The sequence below is a fragment of the Aotus nancymaae genome, unplaced genomic scaffold, assembly GCF_030222135.1.
Source record: "Aotus nancymaae isolate 86718 unplaced genomic scaffold, 86718_ANA_hifiasm-v0.15.2.pri h1tg000014l, whole genome shotgun sequence".
Classification (NCBI taxonomy): Eukaryota; Metazoa; Chordata; class Mammalia; order Primates; family Aotidae; genus Aotus; species Aotus nancymaae.
In genome coordinates this window covers 77,757,706-77,776,316 of record NW_026988425.1, presented here as the reverse complement: position 1 = coordinate 77,776,316, position 18,611 = coordinate 77,757,706, and the positions used below count along the sequence as shown (strand labels likewise).

Sequence of the window (18,611 nt, the reverse complement as noted above, 5' to 3'; positions counted from 1 at the left end):
GACCTTCAATATCTATTTTTAATTAAGCTGACTTTTAAACATAGCACTCTTTAATAAAGGTTCTTTTAAATTACTTGTTACCTAATTTTAGCCAGGCCAAACAGCTGATATTTTTGTGCTTATAAAAGGAAAATTTAAGATGGTTAATGGAGAGGAAGGGAATTTTAAAATGGCAAAGGTAACACAAATATTAATCAGAAAGTACTTAGTCCCTATTCTAGGAATTGAACCATGAACCCAGCAGCCATTGTGATGGTGGAGACTGAGAATATTGCCATGCGTTACAAGGTAAATCTCCCAAGGACATACAACACAAGATGGAGACCTCAACAATTTTTTTATTGACCAGATTGTTGGGCCATCTTGAACAATGAGTTTATGGGGTTTTAGGCATGTATTGTATCCTAAGGGATCCCTCTGTGTGACAGAATAGTATAGAAAGACGCACAAAGCACACCAGATTTACTACAGCTTAAGACAAGCCTCAGGATTATTTTCATATTAATTAAAATTTTACAAAGGAGATAAACAGTGATTTTTACAATTCATTTAGCAAGTTTGCACAGAGAAAAAGAGGACAGAAATATGACTGGTAAGAAATTCTTACCCTTTTGCCAGCATGTCAGGTTTCTGGGTTCCCTTTCATTGAGCAGCCCTAGTGATCCATCTGGCTACACCACAGCCCTGGGGGCCAAGCCACAACACAAAGAAATATTACCTGTCTCTTTTCTGACCAAAGCAAAATATGTGTGACAAAATATAGACATTAGCCCTCTACTTAGCACCCAATATCAAACTGGCAAGGCTCAAACATGCCCCCGGATGGGTCCCGTCATCTCTGAATCTTTTAAGAAGCTTCTGCATATTACTAGGCATCTCAAGATTAGACTAATTTGGGAACCCTCATTTTTAAATTTACTTGTGTGTGTTGTTGTTCATTTGGAATGCATCACTGTAAATTACCTTCAGTAAGATTTTGCCATTTCTGTATGATTGCATTGCCTCCCAAGCCTAATGTATAAGCCAGAAGGAACTCAGTTTTTCAGAAATTAAGTATCCCATTTTTACCTAAAATATTGTCTTTACTCTCAAGTTCCCTTGATTAACTGAGCCAATTATTTCTTTTTCTACCTAAGTGTACAAGAAAATCAAACAAAAAGGTAGAACACAAAAATCTCTGTGAATTTTCAAAAGCCAAATTGTATAATCCCTACAATATTGCCATTTGCTACCAGTTTCTTACCCACTCAGATGTAAGACGCCTCTAACTGGATCCAAGCCAGTTAATTCCCAGATCAAATCCATTCCTGGACCCATTCCAGTTTTTGTTATGACTTCCAAATCCAGTTTGGATCATAAATTTTCTCAAAGAAGCTCAGAGAGCTCAAAACATAAATCTGTGGAGCTCTGAAATCTGAGAGAGAAGTTATCATGATCCCTAGCTGCTTTGAGAGGTCAAGGGACACAAGTGGGTCTTTCAGGTACCTTGCTTGTTCATTAAGTGCTCCTGGGGCTCATTAGAAGCTCTACTTTGGATCCTGCTTCTGATACCATTTGATTAAAAATAAAAAAGAAAAGAAAAGAAAAAAAACCCTTCAGCTGAAGTAAACTTAAAAGAGTTTAAATACTGCTATATGTGAGTTTTGAATGACTGCTTTATGTGAGTTTTAATGACTTTTTTATCCTAATTGGATCATATTATAAATGGGTGTATGTGTCTTTGTATGTGTATAGTTTGGTAAATTCTTTTTTTACATGTCAAAGCATCTTCAGATGCCAATAGGTACCAATGAATGCTATTGTTTTAAGGGTTGCATAGCATTCCAATGTACAGGAAAAAAAGTTTTTTGATTGAAATACAAAGTGATGTTAAATTACTATTGTAAGTAATACATCAAGAAACATTCTTATACATGCATTTTTCACCACCTATTTAAATATTTCCCAGTGAAAAATATGAAGAAATAGAATTATTGCACCAAGTACATTTGTTTGTCTTTTTTTATATATTGCCTACTTGACCCCAAAAAAGACAGCAGTTCTTAATCCCATCAGAACTACATGAGAACTCTCACTTCTTTCATGTTCATCCTAATGCTGGATACTATCAATATTTGAACTATGCCAGTTAGATGAGTGAAATGTTATTTTTTTTAATATTTATTTGTAAATTCTGCATTGAGATTATTTAACACAGAGACACACATTCATGCTGATGTTTTGTTCAAAAATTTTTGTTTTAAGTAAATCTGTACTTTTGATTAGTATGTTTAGTTTAACTTTTTAATAATTTTCCTTAATATAAATTTATTTTTCTGCATGTCTTGATGTAAAACTGAATTTAGTTTGTTCAGGCTGTTAATTATGTGCCCTAATGCTATTTATTGAAAAATTATTATTTTCTCTCTCAACTAATGTGAAATGGTGTCATTTTTTAACCTGAAAAGAACAGACTAAATAAACTATAAAGAAAGTCTCATTTTAATTTTGACACTGCCTAGGATAAGGAGAAAAATAATGTGATATGGGTTATGAGTCTTTAGAAGCACTCTATTTCCCTGGACTAGTATTATTATGACTGTAGTCAATGTAGTGATTAAGCAAAGTCTGGCATCAGAGTGACAGAGCCTTTCCTGGGTACAGAAGACTTTAATGTGACATTGACTAGCATTACAGAGAAGAGCCTTTCACTAGATCCTGTCCATAAAGACCTGGAGGGATCTGCAGGAGCTGGAAAGCTTTTTCCCTGTCAGCTTTTTATGTTCATGAAATAGAAGAACATAAAATATATAGAAGTTGTGAATACATAGAGCCCACTAAGAAACATACCCTGGAGTGTGAGTGAAAAGTTTAATTCACAGATTAACATGCCTCTGCCATCTTATAAATGAATGGACGAATGTCTACCCATGACTTAAATTTTCACTAGCCCTTTATGCTGACTTGTCAATACAAAAAAAAGTAATACATTTCTTAAAGTTCTAAGAAATGGAATATTATTTCTGCATATTTGTTTCTGAAAGATGATTAAATCTAGTGGTATTCTAGACAGCTGATATGAACTAATGAGAGCAGACTATTAAATATTCAGGAATTCTGCAAATCAGTGGTTAAACCTTTTGTTGTTGAAAATCAGCCATTGTAGAAGTATTTATGTCAGAGAAAACAGCAGATACTGCAAACAAGCACCCCATTTTTACTAGCTAATTTACCAGAACACAACTAATAATTACGTTCTATTGGCCTATGATATGCTTCCTTCTAAAGTTATCTTATTTTTAGGCTTTAATTCAAGACTTCTAATTTGTCTGCGTAGAGAATACATTGTTTGGAATTGATGCTGTGTTCTAGCTCGGTGTCTTCCAAATGTGCATCTGCTAGTCTGAGTCTGTCTGTGAATAAAACAATGAGATAATGAAGTTGAAATAAGAAAACTGAATATAGAGGAAGTTGGATATCCTCCAGGCAAGTTATGGCTAATAGACCTCCACATATTTAAAATATAACCTCTTGTCTATTCCACACAGTAGTCAACTATATTAGGAGTAAAATTTTGGTCTTTATTATTAAGTTTCTTAAAGTCTCTTTGAAGCTATATGCTAAACTTTTATTGAATGTCATGAGAATAAGTAAATATGAATTTGCACCAAAGCTCTAGAAAGTATAGGAGAGATTATAAACACAGAATTAAAAATGCTGTTAAAAGTGGAAGAAAGGGGTCAGATGTGGTGGTTTATGTCTGTAATCCCAGCACTTTGGAAGGCTGAGGAGGGTGAATCATGAGGTCAGGAGATCAAGACTATCCTGGCCAACATGATGAAACACCATGTCTACTAAAAATACAAAAATTAGCTGGGTGTGGTGGTACTTGCCTGTAATCCCAGCTACTCTGCAGGCTGAGGCAGGAGAATTGTTTGAACAAGGGAGTCAGAAGTTGCAGTGAGCCGAGATCTTGCCATTACACTCCAGCCTGGCCACAGAGTCGGAGATCGTCTCAGAAACAAACAAACAAAAAACAAAGTGGAAGAAGAACAAGGACATCCTTAGTGGTTTGCATAATTCTTAAGACAGCTATTCTTTAGCATGCATGAAAATCACCAGGGACCCTTGTTAAAGAGTTTCTGATTCAGTGGGTCAGGAATGGGGCCTGGGTATTTGCATTTCTAACACTTTAACACATTATGCTGGTGCTGCTGGTTAAGATAGAATATTATGAGAACAACTGCCATAAGGAAAGAAGTTGTTTCTTTTTAATCTTGTATTCTTATCTATCCTAGTTAATTAACAAATATTTGTTGAATTGGGTTTCTCATCTAAGCCAGAGAATAGAGAAGCTAATATACTCTACTGAATTGAAGAAAAACAGAAAAAAGAAGGTAAATATGTTTAGTTTTTATTGTACAAATACATATAAATTATACCAAAGCACATTAATACCTATGTTTTTTATATCTTATAAGTGTATGACACAAATATCTTCATACAAAATATGGAACGTGTGGTTTTTGCATTGAAGGCTATCAATTGATGAAAGATTTAGAATCCACTGAATGATTCTAATGTATAAGCTGAAGAAGAGATAGGTATTTGCACTTTAGAATAATTCTTATTTACAGAATAATTGAAAAATGTTTAAGAAAATAAAGTTGTATAATAAATGAAGGTAATATTAAGATGAAAATTCTTAAAAAGGAATGATGTAAAATTGCTCACAGAAAATATTACTAAGACATCAACATCAAAAATAAGAACAAATGAAAGGGAATAGAGCCAAGAAAAGTGAGATTAATGTTTTACAGTAAGTCATACTTACATCTGTTGTAATTTTTTAAAAATTTTGAAGTAATTTTGGGTTTACAGAAGAGTTGCAAGAATAATTCAGAGTTACACTTTTCACTAGCTTCCGCTAATGTTAATATTTTACATGACCATAGTACAATTATCAAAACTAAGCAATTGCTATAGATACAAAACTATTAACTAAGCGGCAGACTTTACTTAAGTATCATCAGTTTTTCTTCTTAATGACCTTTTTTGTTGTTGTTCCAAAATCCAGTCCAGGATTTCAACATTTTCATGCCTCATTAGTTTTCTTTAATCTGTGACAATTTCTCTGTGTTTTCTGTTTCATTAACTTGATACCTTAGAAGCATACTAGTAACTCATATTTAGAATGCCCTTCATATGGACTTGATATTTTCTCAGATTAGATTGAGGTTATATATCTTAGGAAAGAATAACTCAGAAGTGATGATGTGTTTCTCAGTTCATTATTTTGGGGATTTGTTATCTCAACGTGTTGTTATTGGTGATTATAACATTGATCAGTTGATTAAAGTGATCTACCCCCGTTTCTTCACTGGAAAGTTTTTACCCTTCCCTTAGTATTTTTAAATTATTGCAGAAATCATTTTTATACCATGTAATATCCAATTTTTCCTAAACTTTTGTCCATTAATTTTAAAATTATCTGTGGATCTTGCCTCTAGCAATCATTACAATGGTCTTCTAAAGATGATTTTCTATTTCCCTCACTTTTTCCATGCCTATCAATTTTAAAATCTTTCTGTTTGAAAGAATTGTGCTCTCATATTTATTTATTCAGTCATTAACTCATGTAAATATGGACTCAGGAATACTGTTTTATTTGGGGGAGTGTTATAATTTAACACTGTAATTATGTATTCTCTTGTTTCAAGTTGTTCCAGTTTTGGCCCTTAGGAGCTCATCTGAGTGAGCTCTGACATTCTTTCTTCATGCTCCTATATTTTTTGTTTTTAATTGACAACTTCTTCAGTGATGGCAACGTAAGAAACTCTAGATGCTTTTTGTTTTGTCCTTGCTCCAGCTCTGGATCAACCACTTCACTAAATGTTTCTGGATTCCTTTATTAAAAAACTAGGATTTTCAGAAGCTAACATCTGGTCTGAGATATGCTCATTGCTTCTAGCATGACAACTGACAGAGTTAGGAAATATACACATATATGTATACTCATACATGTATGAAGAGATAACATATCAATTTTTGCATCTCTCTCTATATATACATAAATAAGTACATACTGAAATCTGCAACATCAATCCGAAAGCACAAGCTTCATTCTAGACTCATCCTTCTGCTCACTTGCAATTTCATTCTCCAGAAACCTAGCTCTCATTATCTATTACATATTTACTCATTCTTCAATCCATATATATATATGAATAAATATGTAATAGAGTTCATACTGAAATATGTAAGTTCATAATGAAACCTGCAACATCAATCCAAAAGCACAAGGTTCATTCTAGATTCATCCTTTTGCTCACTTGTAATTTCATTCTCCAGAAACCTAGCTCTCATTATCTATTACATATTTATTCATTCTTCAACCCATATAATATATATATATGTGTGTATGTGTGTGTGACATATATATATATATATATATATATATATATATATATATATCATCTAGTTATAGAACTGCTAGCCTATATTGCTATGGAAAAAATTTACTCATTGCTAAATAACAAATGGGATAAAGAAGAAACATAAAGAAATGTTTTTAAAAATTGAAGTGAATAAAATGTAAATACAACATAAAATTTGTGAGATGTGCTAAAGAAATGTTTAAAAGAAAAACTTTAGCATTAACTGTTTATGTTAGGAAAGAGCCAAGGTATAAAATCAGTAATTTAATCTTAAGAAACTAGTGAAATGGGAGAAAATAAAGAGCAAAGCAATCAGTGAAAATAAATAAACCAATTCAAATACTAATCTCTTGGAAGTATCTTCAGAGACATACCCAGAAATACTGGTTTTACCAGCTATCTGGATATCCTTTAGTCAAATCAAGTTCAATCAATTTAGTTTAAGCACAAATTATTTGTGTCAAATTGACACATATAATTAACCATAATGCTGTCCAAGGCATTCTTTATTTCTACAACTATATTTTTTCTTTGTAGCATTTCCACTAGATTATTTTTTATAGTTTTCATCCCTTTGCTGAAATTACTCATCTTGTCTTGTATGTTGTCTGCCTTTTATGCTAGGGCATTTTAAGTATTTGATATGCTTTAAAAACAAAGCAAAAGCCTGTCAGATATTTCTGTCATGCCTAAGCCCATTTCTCACAATTGCTTTTTCTTGAGGGGCTGATTTATCTTTCCTTTTCATATATTTCATAATTTTTGGGTTGAAACTAGACGTGTGCAAATGGAAGAGATTGAGATAAATGAACACAGTTGTTGGTTTTGTTTTTTTTTTTTTTTCTGATGGTAATTCTCTACTGAGAGGTTCTGAGTTACTGCAATCAAGAGTTGGGTTGGTATTGCTGTTTTGTTTATTTGTTTGTATGTTATTGTTACCCTTTGCACGTCACATGCTTCAAATTCTATTAGCAATATCTTGTATTTATAATAGAGGCTGGTTTGTCAAAGTTGTTTTGTTTGTTTTTAAATACTTCAGTGTTTGACACCCTGTTTAGTGCTCTTTTTGCACTATGTTTCACAGATGTTTTGCCTCTTGGAATTAACCATCTACACAATTCTTATTAACCTTGTTTGTTAACTGGCTGGTAGTTGGTCTGTTGGTAGGAATGGGAGTAGGTGATATTCTCTTTTATTTTATTAAGCCTCACTATCTGGCAGGCTTAGTGACTCTGGATCTAAGAGGTGTGGACTTTTCAGTGTTCCAGCCCCTCCCAGGGTGGTAGCCTGAGTCCAGGATGCATTCTTATCTCTCCCGCAAAGTCAGACTTTTCTATTTGTTTATTTGGTCCCTTACTCTAGCTAAAATAGATGCTTATTAGTGCACTAAGTATGACAATGTTTATTGCCTTTCTTTCCACAGATGAGGGTTTTTCTTTCATAAAGGAGCTAAAATTCTGGAGGATTATTTTATATTTCTCACAGTATTTGCTGCAATCCTTCTCTCACTCTACACCACAAGTGAGACTCTCTAAGGATACCCCAGGTCCTTTCTGTGATCAACTAGTGAGTTTTCTGGAGAAACAGTCTGTGAGATGTGCAGACTTCCACTCTATGTACAGACCCCAGGGACTTCAATCTCTTTCACAAGTAGACACCTGTCCACCAATTTGCTAGTTCTCCTAGCTGAACTCTTTTTACTGGTGTTCACCTGCCCCTGGCTCTAGCAAGTCAGTGCTTGCATCACATCTACCAGCAGGCAACAACTGTCTTTCCTTAGGTGTTGGGTATGTTGGTTTTCTGTAAAGTAATATTCCAATAGTTTAAGAAAAATTTTAAACTCACTGTATGACTTTTTTTTTTTTTTTGGTTGTAAGTTTGAGACTAACACTACTCATAGCTCTTTGTATTTCTGAGAGAAAATTGTGAACCTAGAATGTTATATGTTTTGAAAAAAATAATAACTATTGAGTATACTTGCACAAAGTCATCTGGTAAATACACTTACACTTTAAATGACAACCTATGATTTTCAGATTATATTTACTTTTTGCTCCATACCAAGTAGGACTTATCTGCATATTGCCTTACTTTATTTTCTTAAAAGCAAATTGTATCTCACCAAAGATTGAAAATTTTGGAAATAGAAAGCTATAGCATATATTGGTTTTAATATCAAAACACAGCATTAAATATTGGATTGCATGGTTCTATCTCCTATAATTTAACTAAAATTTCATCTTTTTAAATCTATTCTCACCTACCTTAAAAACTAATTTCATTTTTTAGAAAAATTTTAGACTTAGAGAAAAAACATAAAGATGGTATAAGTTTTCATATACTCTGCATCCTATTTCCCTGATTATTAATATTTTACATAATATTGTGTATTTCTTCTAAAGTCCATATTTACATTTCTTCAATCAAATGTTAAAATGTTAACTTTTAACATTTCCTGACTTCGTGTGTGTGTGTGTGTGTGTGTGTGTGTATAGTTTTTGTTTGTTTGTTTGTTTTCAGACAGGGTCTTATTCTGTTGCCCAGGCTAGAGTGCAGTGGAATGCTCATAGCTCAACGAAGTCTCAAACTCCTAGATTCAAGCAATCCTCCCACCTCAGTCTCTTTAGTAGCTGAGACTACAGGCCATGCCACCATGCTCGGCTATTTTTATTTTAATTTGTAGATATTGGGTCTTACTATATTACCCAGGCTGATATGATGATATTTTTTATTATTTTTTTCTGTTCCAAGTTCCAATCCAGGATATCACATTACCTTTTTTCTTCATGTCCCCTTAGGCTTCTTAAAGCTGTGAACATTTCTGGGACTATTACTGTTTTTGATGATCTTGAAAATTTTGAGAAGCATTAAAATATTTTGATCAGGTATTTTGTCAGATATCCTTCAACAGGAATTTGTCTAATGTTTTTTTTTTGTAATTAGACATGGATGATGTGCTTTTTGGAGGAGGAAATCCACAGTGGCAAAGTGCCGTTTTTATCACCCCATATCAAGGATCACAATATCAACATGGCATATGACTTTTTGGTTGACCTTGATCATCTGTCTGAGGTAGTGTTTGTTGTTTCTCTACTGACAAGCTATTCTCCCCTAATTCCCACCCTGCTCCCTGCTTTCCATACCATATTCCTAGGAAGGAAGTCACTATATTCAGCCCACATTTGAGTGGGGAATTATGTTCCACAGCCTACAGTGTGGAGTATACACACAAATTATTTGGAAGTCTTCTGCAGGAGAGATTTGTCTACCAATTCTTCCCTTTTACTTATTTAACTAGTAATTTATTTTTTATCAATATGGACTCATGAATATTTATTTTATCCTTTGGTTTATAACAGAATGCTTCATTATTTATTTTGTAGCTCAAATTGTTCCAACTTTGGCCACTCAAAGGTCTCTCATTCGAGGCCTGTGTCCCTTTGACATACCCTATCATTGTGTGTGTTTTTGTTTTGTTTTGTTTGAGCACTTCCTTACTTTCTGATACTACAAGATGATCCAGGCTTATCTTGTATGTTCCTTGTTCTAATCTTATAATGAAATAGCAGTTTCTCAAAGAAGTCCTGGTTCCTTTTAACAGCAGATTGAGAAATAAATATCTGACAACTAGGTATGCTCATTTCTACTGGGATGCTATAGTTTTCAGGCCTTCTCAACTGATAGGCCAAGGAAATAGATGTATGTATACTAATGATGCACATATATATAATTATTTCAAGAATTAGCAATCTAGATAGTGAGATAAACATAAGTTCATACGGGTATCCCCAACAGTCATCTATTACCTCATTAATTCTTTCTTTTCCTTGCTTATCTGTAACTTCTCATTACAAAAGAAAGAAACTTCCCTACAACACATTTCTTTAATTGTTAAATTCCAGTACGAATGCATGGCAATATCAGAGTTATTCATTTATATTCCCTTATGAAACAAGTTTATTAATGAAATTTCAATGTTCACTTACAATTTATTTTGCTTTTGGCTTTACAGATTCCATTCACAACCAAAGTTACTTAGGTCAGTAACCTTTTCCCAACCATGCTCAGTAAGGTCATCATATATATTAATAACAGTTAAGTTGTATTTCTACATCTAGATTACATGCTAGTATGTCCTAACTACTAAAATAATTGTCTTTCGATTTTCTTAACCATCTTCCACAGAGCAGAAAATTTTAATTTCAATAAAGTACAACTGTTTAATTTTAACTTTATACACTGTGCTTCTGATAATATATCTAAAAACTTATCACCAAGCTCAAGGTCACCTGTCTTTTATCCTATATTTTCTACTGGAAACTTCTTAATTTTGTGATTTACATTTAAGCCATCTATAATCTATTTGGAAATGATTTTTGTGAAAGAAATAAAATGTATATCAAGATCCTTTTTTTAAAATCAACCTGTAGATGTCCAATTCTTCTAGCAGTATTTGTTGAAAAGAGTATTCTTTCACCCTTAAATAATCTTCATTTATTTTTATTTTTTGTTTTATATTTATTTTTATTTTTAGCAGGATGGGGTCTCTCTGTTGCCCCAGCTGGAGTGCAGTGACTATTCACAGGTGTGATATTAATGCACTACAGCTTCAGACTCCTAGGCTCAAGAGATCCTCCTGCCTCAGCCTCCCAAACAACTTGGAGTATAAGCTCACACCACTGCATATCTTTACAGTTATTAAAAATCAATTAACTCTATTCATGTGGGTCTATCTCTAGGCTCTATTCTATTCTACTGATCCATGTGTCTATTTTTTTTTAAATACCATGAAGGCTTAATTATTTCAACTTTATTTAGACTTGACCATTTAGTCAAGTCTTTTAGTTTGGTTATTCTTCAATATCATACTGTCTGGTATAGGACTTTTGCTTTTCATATAAACGTTAGAATCAGTTTGTCAATATCTAAATAAAAGCTTATGAGATGGCAATTGAAGTTACATTGAATCTACAGATCAATTTGGAAAGAATTGACATGTAAAAAATCTTGGATCTTCCAATTCATGAATGCTAAATATCTATTCATTTATTTACATCTTTGATTTATTTCATCAGAGTTTTGTGGTTTTCTGCATATAGACTCTAAATATATTTTGTTAAACTTATACTTAAGTTTGTTTTGGTACTAAGGTAAACACTATTTTTTAATTAAAAGTTCAATTGTTTATTACTGGTATATAGGAGTGCATTTGACATTTGAATATTACATTATCACTTTATCTTGGGATGTTGCTACACTCATTAGTTCCCCACATTTTTTGTAAATTCTTTAGAATTTTCTACACAGATAATCATGTCATCTGTAAATAAGGACATTTATTTCTTACTCTCCAATTTGTGCACCTTAAAATTTGTCTTTCTTCTCTTATTGCACTAGATATGACTTTTATTAGGAAGATGAATAGACATAGTCAAAAAAAAAAAAAAATTTTGCCTTGCTTTCTAAAGGGAGAAAATACCTCTTTTCTGACCATTAAATATGATGTTAGCTTAAGATATTTTGCTAGATGTTCTTTTTCTATTTTAAATGGTTGTACCTAATTACTGTAGAGTTTTTGTTATAAATGGGTGCTGGATTTTGTTAAATGCCTTTGACATCATTTGACATAATGAGGAGAACAGGGGGCCTACCTGAAAGTAGTGGGTAGGAGGAGGGGATGGAGCAGAAAAAAAAATAACTATTGGATATTAGGCTTAATACCTCAGTGATGAAGTAACCTGTACAAATCTCTCTGTGAAAACAAGTTTACCTATATACGCTCTGCATATGTACATCTGATTCTAAAATAAAAATTTTTTTAAGAAGACTAAGATAGGTTAAAAGTAAAGGAATATTGAGTTATAGCTCAATAAAGCCTGTTTTAAAAATAAGGGAAGAGAGAATGATATGCCATGCTATACTTATCAAAATAAAACTGTAGTGGCTGTATTAAATTTATACAAAACAGACTTCAGAAAGAAAAATTATGAGGAATACAGGAAAGTATTATATAGTGATTAAGAGGTCAATCTTCAGGCTATCATTTACTGGTTATATCACTAAAAATAAATCTAACTATGCCATTGCCGTTGTGATGGTATTGCTCTTGCTGCCCTTGGGCTAGGGAACAAACAAGGACCTTGCTCACTTTGCACGCCTCCAGCATGTCACAGCCATCCAATGGAATAGAGGCCAGTTTCTCTTCTCCAACACACCATAATGTCCAACATACCAGAATGTCTGGGAAACCACTACACAGTGTAAAGGGAAGGGTTTATATCACTGAACACTTACATCAAAAAAGTTAGGAAGATCTCAAATTAACAACCTTATGTCACAACCAGAGGAAAAACAAAAACAAGAGCAAACTAACCCTAAACCTAGCTGAAGAAAAGAAATAATCAAAAAGATGAGCTGAACAAAATGTAGATGAGAAAAGCCATAAAAAAGAGCAATGAACCAAAAGTTGTTCTTGGAAAAAAAAATTAAGCCTGATACAGCACAAGGTAGACTAATAAAGAAAAAAGAGAAAATACAAATAAACAAAATCAGAAATTATGAAGGAGACATTACCACCGATCTCACAGAAATACAATCAAACAAAAAACCCCAGAGACTAATATAAACACCTGTATACACACAGCTAAAAAAACTAGAGGAAATGAATAAGTTCCTGGAAACATACAACCCTCAACTTTGAACCAGTAACAAATTGAAACCCTCAACAGCCTAATAACAAGTTCTGAAATTGAATCAGTATAAAAAAAATCTACTCATCAGAAAAAGTCCTGGACCAGTCAGATTTATAGCCAAATTCTACCAAATGTGTAACAAAATGCTGATACCAATTCTATTGAAACTATTCCCAAAAATCAAGGAGATGGAACTCTTCCTTAACTTATTCTATGAGGCCAACATCATTCTGATACCAAAACCTGGAAGAGACACAATAAAAAACAGAAAACTTCAGACCAGCATTCCTTAAGAAAATAGATACAAAAATCCTCAACAAAATAGTAGCAAACCAAATCCAGCAGTGCATCAAAGAGCTAATGCACTACAATTAAGTAGGCTACATTCCTGGGATGTGAGTCTGGTTCAACATTCACAAATAAATAAATGTAATTCATCACTTACACAGAACTAAAAACAAAAACCATATGAACTTCTCAATAAATGCATAAAAGACTTTCAATAAAATTCAACATCCCTTTTTTTTCTAAAAACACTCAACAATCTAGAAATAGAAGAAACATATCTCAAAGTAATAGGGCCATCTATGACAGACCCACAGCAATCGTCATATCAAATGGGCAAAAGCTGAAAGCATTCCTCTTAAAAGCCTGAACAAGACAAAGATGCCCACTCTCACCACTCCAATTCAACATAATACTGAAAGACTTAGCCAGAGCAATCCAGCAAGAGAAAGAACTAAAAGGCATCCAAGGGCCAGGCATGGTGACTCACATCTGTAATTCCAGCACTTTGAGAGGCCAAAGCGGGTGGATCTCCTGACATCAGGAATTCGAGATCAGCCTGGCCAATATGGTGAAACTCTGTCTGTATTAAAAATTCAAAAATTAGCTAGGTGTGGTAGTGCATGCCTGTAATCTCAGCGATTTAGGAGGCTGAGGCAGGAGAATTGCTTGTACCCAGGAGGGGGAGGTTGCAGTGAGCTAGGATTGCACCATTGCACTTCATCCTGAGCAATAGGAGTGAAACTCCATCTCAAAAACAACAACAACAACAACAAAACCATTCAAATAGGAAGACAGGAAGTCAAACTTTTTTTTGGCTGATGACATGAGTCTATACCCAGAAAATTCCAAAGTCTTTGCCTCAAAGCTCCTACATTTGATACATAACTTCAGCAAAGTTTCAGAATACAAAATCAATATTCAAATAACAGTAGTATTTCTATACACCAACAACATCTAGCCTAAGGGCCAAATTAAGAATGCAATCCCATTCACAATAGCCACAAAAAGAACAAAATGCCTAGGACTACAGCTAACCAGGGAGGTAAAGGAGGTCTACAATAAAAATTACAAAACACTTCTGAAATAAATCTGAAATGACACAAACGAATGACCAAAACATTTTGTGCTTATGAATAGGAAGAATTAATATAGTTAAAATAACTACAATACCCAAAACAATTTATAGATTTTATGCTGTTCTCTCAAATGAGCAATGATATTTTTCGCAGAATTAGAAAAACTAATCTAAAATTCATGTGAAATCCAAAAACTGCCTGAATAAGGAAAGCAGTCCTAAGTAAGAGAAAAAAGCCAAAGGCATCAGACTACCCAACTTCAAACTACATGATATGGTTACAGTGACTGAAACAACATAGTACTGGTATAAGAAAAGATACATAAACCAGCATAACAGCTTAGAGAACTCAGAAATAAGGCAGCACACCTACAACCAATTGATCTTCAACAAAGCCAACAATAACAAACAATGGGGAAGAGATTCCCTATTCAACCAATGGTTCTGGGTTAACTGACTAGACATACAAAGAAGATTTAAACTGGACTTTTTTCTAAAACCATACACAAAAATCAATGCAAGATGGATTAAAGACTTAAACGTTAAAATAAAATCTATAAAAACTCTAGAAGAAAACCTAGGTAATATCATTCTGGACGTCAACCCTGGCAAAGATTCAAGATGAAGACTCCAAAAGCAAATGCAACAAAAACAGGGTTGACAAGTGCAACCTAATTGAACTAAAGAGCTTCTTAACAGAAGAAAGTATCAGCAGAGGAAACAGACAACTTACAAAATGAAAGAAAATATTTGCTAATTATGCATCTGAAAAAAGTCTAATATTCAGAGTCAATAAAGAACTTAAACCAACAAGCAATAAATAACCTCATTAAAAAAACATGCAAAGGATATGGACAGATACTTCTTGAAAGACGACATACATGAGGACAACAAGCATATGAAATAATGCTTAATAGCACTAATCATTTGAGAAATGCAAATGAAAACTACAATGGGATACCATCTCACACTAATCAGAATGGCTATTAAAACAAAAGTAACAGAAATAACAGATACTGGTGAGATTGCAGAGAAAAGGGAAAACATATATGCTGTTGGTGAGAATGTACATTAGTTCAGCCACTGTGGAAAGCACTCTGGAGATTTCTCAAACAGCTGAAAATAAAACTACCATTTGACCCAGAAATTCTATTACTGGGTATATACTCAAAGGAATTGAAATTGTTCTACACATGCATGTTTATGTTCATAGCAATACTATTCACAATAGCAATACTATTCACATGGAATCAACATGAATGCCACTCCACAGTGAACTGGATAAAGAAAAGGTGATAGGTATAGTGTACAATCATGTAAAAGAATGAAATCGTGTCCTTTGCAGCAACATCGGTGGAGTTGGAAGAAATTATCCTAAGTAAATTAACACAGGAAGAGAGAATCAAATAAGTGGGATCTAAACATCAGGTACAAAAGGAAACAGAGAAACAGTAGACACTGTGGCCTCCTTGTGGGTGGAGGGTGGGAAGAGTATAAGGACTGAAAAATTGCCTCATAGATACTATGCTTATTACCTGGGTGACAAACATATCTATACAACAAACCCCCATGATATGTGGTTTACCCACATAACAAACATCCACACGTACTCCCTGAACCTCGAATAATAGTTGGAAAGAGAAAATAAAATTTCATTTCATTTCATTAAAAAATAGAAAACCATTATGTTTTAACAGAGAGGACCAAAACATAATCTTTTTGCACCAGTATACTTTTGATATTAATACAAGTTTTTTCAAAAAAACCTAAATAATAAATAATTTCCATCTCATTTTACCAGCTTGATTACACAATTTTTTTGTCATAAAATTCATCTTTAAAAAGCCTTCTATAATTTTTTTATATCTTTTATTTGTCCTATACATTTCCTCTTCCTCATATTGGAGAAATCAGTCATTCTTGCTTAGAAAAAAATTACTCTTCTTTTCCCTTAAAAAAATGCTCATAGTTTTCTCTAACAAAAGCACACCTTATGTTTTTTTGTAAATGGAAATTTTAATTATTATATATTAATTAGAATTTTTAACTCTTAGTATTCTTTTATTTTAGTAAAATCTTACAAATTAAGCAATTTTGAACTGTTTTATATCAGCATTTTGTAGAGGAGTAGCATTTCATAATTTTTAGGAACATGTTTCCTCTTAATCCAGATTTTTCATATTTATTAACAGACCCAACCATAAGATGTAATGTTTATATGCCATATAACAAGATGCTAAAATATATATTATTTAAATTTATATTCAGTAATTGTCATTTTAATTTGCCTAGAAATCATCTAAATATTTTATAAATGTCTATTATTTAATTTAATATAACATGACTTTTAGATTCCAAATTACTGAAAAGCTATTTTGAAACTATGAAAGGTTTATTTATATATATTTACCCTATTTATATTCTCTTAATACAGTATTCTGAAAAATTGTATTTTAATTACTCACTAAAATCATGGCTAGGGATTATCTTATTTTTTGAAAAATTGAGGAAGTATCAAAAATATCAAAGAAGAAAAAAAATAAGTTAAAAGTTAAACATGGTCTTATCCTCTCTTTTTTTCTCCCATAAATTATATTTATCAAGCAATTCAGTAATTTGTTTTTACTGTGCATTCTGCTCTTAGGTTGGATTTAGGGTTTTATGACCTTAGACATCTAGCATCTGTCCGACAAGAAAATGTAGATAAAAATGTACATCTGCATACAATTCTGAAGGCATTCTTATTTTTAGTTTATGCACAGTTATTAACTAGTTTATTTACCAAAGATTTGCCAGAGTCACAGTAACCAAAAAGCAACTGGGTTAGTTTCTATTCTCTTATCTGGTTTTTTTCTTTAAGTCAATTAAATAGAGATCTTTTCTAAATTTTGGCACCATTACATATCTAGAAGCAGAAAATATCAGCTACATATAACATATACATTCAGAGACATACATAAAAATACAGACAGAGCGTATCTTCCATTAAGCATATATTTCATTAAGATTCTTCATTTGTCAGATTCCAAATAGTTTCTCTCCCTATTTCAGGATGCCAATTTTTCAGTTCCTGTTTCATTGACCTAAGTGATTATTAGCTAGGTTGCTCATTGGCATCTCTACCTTCAGCTTTTAAAATTTTTTGAAACTTATGTGAATAGAGCAAACTAGTTTGGGGCCCTATCATGTCAGAGGTCTTCTGGTTGGGGGTGGGTGTCCCTCTGGTTCATCCAAACTTTAGCTGATTTAACTTTTGTTTTAACAACATTACAGTCCATTTTATTTATCATATTTTAATAATGATCTGAAAATCTCTACCCAAAACTTGCATTTCAAAAGAAACGGCTTTTAGATAAAATGACATGGAATATTTACATCTCAGAGCCAGGGAACTTAGATTTCAGGTCAAAATATACTTATTTGTTCAGACAAAAAGAAATGTATAGGTAAGATGCTCAGTTAAGACAAAATCCTCAAAGGTGGGGCTTATTTAGACCAATGTTCTCTATTATTTTAAGAATTTCTAGTGGTTTTCCACTTTAGATGTAAATGTTTTAAGGAGTTTCAAAAGATCCAGGTAAATGACAAGAAAGGGTATTTTGAAAACTAATTTGGTTCAATCTTTTCAATTTAGCTGGTGTCTTAACTAGATTACTGACTTTAAGATGCAGCTCATTAACTAATGGGACAAAAGAAGAATTTTTAACACTGAAACTCAGTGTAGATATTTCTAAAAAAGAAGACACAAACTTACTTCATCTGAGGGCCGAACTTTCGTAAATACTTCATGTAGTTTTCCTTTCGCCTTTGGGGTGGAATAGTAACTAAGTGAAAATGTTAGTAAATTCAGTTTTTCTTATCAATTAGTTGCTTAAGCTTTTCATTTGTTTCTTGTAAAAAGTCTTTTAAAAAGAGAAAATAACAGTTTTTTGAAAACTTTTTAGAAGCTTGTGCACATGAAGAGGCATCCTTGGATGGGCCTCATCTGGGAGCCCTCATTTTTAGATTTATTTTTTAATCCATTGAATTTGTTTATCTGGAATTTCCACATAATGGCCATCTTAATTTTAAATTGTCTTTAGTGATGTTTTATTATTCTTGTAGTTGTTTTCTGCTTCCCCAGCCTAATACTTACACATG

The 18,611-nt window shown here is 32.8% G+C and overlaps 1 long non-coding RNA gene across 1 annotated transcript in view; it reads right to left on the bottom strand.

Moving 5' to 3' along the window:
- LOC135274803 (uncharacterized) overlaps nt 1-18,277 on the bottom strand; it is a 45,330-nt gene extending 27,053 nt beyond the window's left edge. The window contains exons 1-3 of the long non-coding RNA XR_010342540.1: nt 18,226-18,277; nt 3,873-3,993; nt 608-684 (exon numbers count right to left, since the gene is read on the bottom strand). This is a non-coding gene — a long non-coding RNA (uncharacterized LOC135274803). The remainder of the gene's footprint in view (nt 1-607; nt 685-3,872; nt 3,994-18,225) is intronic.
- Between the last annotated feature and the right edge of the window lie 334 nt (nt 18,278-18,611).